At 49.9% G+C, this 6195-nt stretch overlaps 1 pseudogene; it reads left to right on the forward strand.

Moving 5' to 3' along the window:
• Positions 1-1844: 1844 nt before the first annotated feature.
• Positions 1845-2296, forward strand: LOC117038515 (nucleoplasmin-3-like; annotated as a pseudogene).
• Positions 2297-6195: the final 3899 nt, after the last annotated feature.

The following is a 6195-nucleotide window of genomic DNA, read 5'->3' on the forward strand; positions in this document are numbered from 1 at the left end:
ATATAAAAATTTTTTTATTAATATAGAAATTTTCTATATTTCTAATTATTTTAGGATCCATATGTTCACTTGTCTATTGTCTCCATCTTCCTGGTGGGCAGGGGCCGGGTCTATCTTAGTCATGGGAATATGCCCCATGGATGGCACACACTAGGCCCTCACATATTTGTTGAATAAAAAATAAATACATCCCTAGGAGTCCCTTGATGGGATTGAGAAGGAAACCCTGTTGTATTTAATTTAGCCATTTGAGGGCCTAGCAGCTCTAGGAACCAGCCTTCTGGGGGACATGCCCTGTGAAACTCTATCCAGGACTTCCTTTCCATCCTCGGAAGCTTCCAGATAATTCTTGACCCTCTGCCACCCACACTACCTTAGTTCCGGCTCTCACCTCATCTTCTGACGTTTCAAACAGCCTCTTTCTTCATCCTGTATCTCCAGCCCCACCCTGAGATCCCCTCCACCCAGCCAACGAGTGACCTTTCAAAAATGCAGAACCGGCCATGCCCTGCCCCTGGTCTGAATTCTTCAGTGCCTTCTCATCCCCTTCAGGATCAAGTTCACTCTCCAACCTGACTCTTAAGGCCCACCTTGATCTGGGACCTGCTTCCCCCACTCACCTCATCACCATTTCCCCCATAAACTAGAGCTTCAGCCATGTCAGAGTAGCCAGGCTTCCCCGCAATGTTTGACAGGGCTTCTCCCCTCCCGGCCTTGCCGGCTGTTCCCTCTGCCAGGACTGTCCTCCCTCTCCTCATTCATTCCTTCAAAGGCTTTGCTGCTGCGTCCCAGGAAGCCCCACCGCCTCACACAGACAGAATGTGTAACTCCCCGCCCCGTTTCCAGAGCCCTCTGTCACTGTCTAGTGAAAGAATTTGACCACACACTCACATACTTGAGTTTTGATTTCTTGCACACCTTAGATTTGTGACTACTGCACAGGGTACCTGACACACAGTAGGTGTGCAAAAATACAGAGGGTGCCAAAAAAATGTATACACATTTTAGGAAAGGAAAAGACTGTATTAAAATTGTAATCCTCGATATATACCGATAACAAGATGAATACAAGTCACGTTGGACTTCTGCAATTATAAGAGGTGCTCAAAGCGGTTACCATCAGCGTAATTTTAATACAGTGTTTTTTTCTTTCTTAAAATGTGTATACATATTTTTGGCACCCTCTGTATATAGTTTGCTGACTGATTCATTTACTTATTGACCTAAGTTCTAGTTCCTTGAAAAGGGGCAAAAATATAGTCTATATAGCTTTGGGATCAGATTGACCTCTGACCCAGCTGTGCCTTCTTTTCCCCTGAACCTGCTTTCTCTCTTTTATCGGGTCAGGGTTACAGGCACAAGCTCTGGAGTCAGACACACAGGGTTCAAATCAAATCTCCACTACGTCAGGTGTGCAGCTTTGGACAATGACCTCACTTTCTTTGCATCTCAAATGGGGCAATGACAGCACCTACTTTGCCATATTGCTATTGAGGCTGAAATGAGAAGCCTCACAGCCGTGTAGCAAAGCAAGTGAAGAAAAGAGGTGGCACTAAGCCTGTTTCTCTGGGAGCGTGTGTGAGATGAGACACCCCCGCATGAGACACCTCCAGGTATGAGACACCTTCAATCACCCTGGAGGAGCCTTTGAGAGACTTTAGAAAAGCAGAAGGTGGGCGGGGGCAGGGCCAAGGAAACGGGGCTCGTCTAATCATTTGCAAGTACTAAATCTATTCATTTTCATCCCCCACTCCCCATGATGCAGCCTGAGAAATAGGCACATTCCAGAGCCACGTCGGCTGTTCCTCATTTGCAAATCTTAAAAGAAGGATTAAGCTTGCAGCATGGCCGCTGCCTTAGCGTTCTTGAGTCAGGAGAGAGCCAAGCCGGGGTGTTGGGGGCCCTGAGGGGCCCCGCTCCAGTCACTATGGACAGTTTTGTCTTCCCCTGTGAGCTCTCAGGCCCCACTCCCTCTTTCACCTTCAACATAGAGGAAGAGGATGGTGCAGAGGCCGTGCTGGCTTGGACCAGGCTCTGCCTCAGGGAACCAGGACCACCAGGAGACTGCCGTCCCTGTGGCCAACCTCAAGCTGTCCTGCATGGGTGTAGCCCACGCTCAGCTTGGATGACTTCCAGCTCCAACCGCCTGAAGTGAGGTTCTGGCCCTGCCCGGATCACTGGGCAGCACCAGATGGTGACTCTAAGCAATGACATTTCGGAGGAAGAGGAGAGCGGAGAAGAGGGGAGTGAGGAGGAGGAAGCTGAGCTGTGCCCCATCCTGCCTGCCAAGAAGTAGCGCCACCCCCCAGCACTCCTTGGTGAGTGAGAGGGAGGGGTGCCCAGCAGGGTCTGGGAGGCTGGAGGAGCAGGTACTGACCCCTCTTGTGCTCTCCTGCCGGCCACACATGCTGTGCACCACATTGCTGTACAATTATCAAGAATTTTAAATGTCTTCTCCTTTGAAGAGGACGGGTGGGTTGGGGCATCTTGGACTGGTGCTAGGAGAGAGGGGTCCCTTCTCCACAGGGCCCTGGTCCACTCATCTTGTACCACGCCTGGGGCTTCCCTTTTCTCCAGGAGCGGGAAGAATTCTGAGTTTCTGTTGTGACCCTCTCTCCCCACTTGCCTGTAGGGTTGGCGGGCAGCATCTGAAGCCCAAGACTACACATTTTTAATGCTTTTTACATTTTTGGATAAAGGTTGCAATAAAGTGGTGTCGTTTTTGTGTGTTTTTTGCAAAAAAAAAAAAAAGGATTAAGATGTCTTCTAGAACTTGCCATGGGGTCTCCAGCCTTCAGCTCAACAGTCTATTATACGTAATAAGTCCCTCTATCCATATTTTCTGAATTATGCAAAAATGTCTGAGGTGTCAAGTGCAGATGACTCTGAGGGCAGAAACCTCACGTTATGGGTTGAATTCTGTCCCCTCAAAGATGTTCAAGTCCTAACCCCCAGTATCTGTGCATGGGACCTTATCTGGAAATAGGGTCTTTGCAGGTGATTCGGTTAAAATGAGGTCATTAGGGTGGGCCCTAATCTAATCTGTGTCCTTATAAAAGGGAACCTTGGATGCAGAGACAGACATGCACAGGGAGAACGGCTTGTGAACATGGAGGCAGAGATCCGGGTAACACATCTACAGGCCAAGGGACGAGGAAGATCGCCAGCCAGCCAGCCACCAGAAGCCAGGCGGGAGGCCTGGCATGGATACTTTCTCCCTGACAGCTCTCAGAAGAAATCAACCCTGTCATCACATAGACTTCTGGCCTCCTAAACTGTGAAACAACACGTTTCCGCTGTGGGAGACACCCAGTTTGTGGTAGTTTGTTACAGCCGCCCTAGGAATATACCTGCAAATAGCAACAAGGAAGCTAAAAGTAAAAAGGGCAGTGGGGAGGGGGCAGCCACTGAATTCAAACTGACAGGTTTTCGTCAGGCGCTGCCAAGTGCCAGGTATGAGGATATAGCAGTAAAAGGACAACAACTTGACTTGAGAAAGTCCCAGAAGTCCACACTGTTCCCCAATAACGTCCTGTTCCCCTTCCCCAATAAAAATCTTTAAAAAAAAAAAAAAAGAGTCCCCGTCCCTGCCCTTGGGGCGCTCTGAGTGACAGAAGGAGGTGGGCAAAAATAAGGAAGGGCACACACCTTATTTCTGTGGTGGCAGGTGACTTACAAGGTGGGGATTGAATCGAATCTGGGGACTTGATGAAACCTGGGGGTGGGGTGGAGACCTGAGAGGTGAGTAATATCAGACAAAGGGAGGGCAGAAGAACATCTGAGGCGGAAGTTTCATTCAAGGGATGGAGAGGATCTGGAGAGACAGGTGGCAGGGTCCAGAAGGCGGTGGACCCAGGTACGGTTAGCAGAATAATGGCCCCCCAAGGTGTCTATGTCCTGACCCCCCGAACCTGTGAATGTGACTTTCCACGGCAGATATGATGGAGTTAAGGGCCTGGAGATGGGGAGGTCATCCTGGATTATCCAGATGGGTCCAGTGTCATTACAGGGTGCTTATGAGAGGAAGGCGGGAGGGTCTGGGCCAGAGAAGGAGAAGTGGTGATGGAAGCAGAGGTCAGAGAGACAGGGAGAAATTTGAAGATGCTACACTGCTGGTTTTGAAGAGAGAGAGAGGGCCATGAGCCTTGAAATGTGGATAACTTTCTAGAAGCTAGAAAAGGCAAGGAACAGATTCTCCCCTAGCACTAAGCTTGTGGTGTTTGTTACAGCACCAGAGGAGACTCCTACCCCACAGGGCACCCATCAGGAGGGACTTCACAAGGGGCGCTCAACTCCACACAGACACCCAGCTGGTGGGCGGCGTGGGGGGATGTGAACGCCCGGGCTCCAAGAAATGTTTGCTGAACAACAATGTGAATAGATAAATCAACAAACAACCCGCGGTCCTCACCACCATCGTGGTCACTGACTCTTTTGTGAGCGCTTAGAGCACATTAAGCCATGGATCGGCCGGCTCTTGCTTTATTTCTTTAAGCCTCACAACAAACCCTAAGAGTTACACACTATTTTTCCCATTTTCAGAGATGTGGAAACTACAAGCTCAGAGAAACTCCAACTTGCTCAGTCAGTGAAGGGGAGGTAAAGGCAAAGGATTTGAACCCAGGCAGGTCCACACTGAAAGCCTGTGTATGTGTACTGCACTCGTTAAACAGGTGAATGTACTAACAACAGCACCCATAACCCTGCAGCTGAGACATCCTTCCCCGGGGACCCTCCTCCAAGGAGCAGCAGTGACATCTCTGGGAAGGAATCTTTGAGGAGTCCTTGAGCTTAGGCACTCAAGGGCGGGAGCAAGGGGTTCACATCCCTGGTTGGGGCCTCTCAGGTTATCACTGAGGGATTCAGGACTATCCTATTTTGTTTTGTTTCTTCAAGGAGGATCTTCCCAACAGTGGTCTTTTCAATTGTGCCATGGGGCAGGTTTTAATTGCATTAAAATGCTCCGGTCTTGCCCAACCTGTCAGGTCCTGCTACAGCATTCCTCATGTGGCGTCTTTCAGGCTCTACTTGTATGCCTCCAGTGACAGGGAGCTCACTACCTCAGTCAACACTCATGATTAATCAGGGTAACAGCCCTCTCTATTGGTTCAAATTCTACAGCTCTACAGCTCCTCTCTTCCAGTGTGAGATCCCTTGGCTTTATTTCCTGCTGGAGGCAGAGTGGCAAAATAACGTGTATAAGACCTACTCAGCTCTTACTGCACTCAGTAAGGCCTACTCAGTAAGACTGCACTCAGATTAAGAGTCAAACACCACCCTCTAGCTGAGGAAGCGATGGTCCTTGGTGATCACACCCAGAGGAGTCCTCTCCACTGGGGTATAGGCTGGACTCAGCAAACCAGTTAAAATGAGTAAAATACGGCAAGAGTGGTGGCGTGTCATTTTCACAGTCAGGTTACAAACAACTGTGGCTTCCATCTTGTGGGACTGTCTATCACCTGCCTGGTTTGAATGCTTTGATGCAGGAAACAGCTAGGGGAAGGGTCATGTGGCAAGAAGCTGAGGTGGTCGCCCGCCCAACGCCAGCAAGACACGGAAGACCATTAGCCCCACAGCCACTAAGAACTGCATCCTGCCAAAAGTGAACTTGGAAGCACGTCCTTCCTCACTGGAGCCTTGAGATGCTGCAGCCACGGCTGACACCTTGATTACAGCCTGTGGGAGACCTTGAGGCAGAGGAGCCAGCTGAGCTGCACCCACATTCCTGAGCCACAGACACCCACTGTGAGATAACAAAGGTTGTTTCCAGCCTTTCAGCTTTGGGGAAATTTGTTAAGCAGCGATGACTGGACACAAATGCCCCACACAAGCCGGGTCTTGCCCACCTCGTTGACCTTGTCTCATATGGACCCTCTCCTTTTTGTTCACAACCTTCCAGCCACTCTGATCTTAAAGCTCCCAGACACGCCACATGCTTTCTCTCCTTAGAGCTTTTCCCCCGCCAGAAATGCCTTTCCCGCTGCAGGACCCCTTTCCCCATTCCAGTCTCGGCTCACGTGGTACCTCCTCAGAGAGGCCTTCCCTGACCACCATGTCAGCCCTTTGCTCACTTTTGAACAACCTCCTAGATTTTCTGCCTCTATGAGACAGAGGCCTGGTTCTTATTGCCTGCTGTGCCTCCTTCACACTCAGCACAAACATGGTCACGAAGCAGGTGCTCAACAAGTGTCTGGA

This window comes from Rhinolophus ferrumequinum, chromosome 18 (assembly GCF_004115265.2).
Source record: "Rhinolophus ferrumequinum isolate MPI-CBG mRhiFer1 chromosome 18, mRhiFer1_v1.p, whole genome shotgun sequence".
NCBI lineage: Eukaryota > Metazoa > Chordata > Mammalia > Chiroptera > Rhinolophidae > Rhinolophus > Rhinolophus ferrumequinum.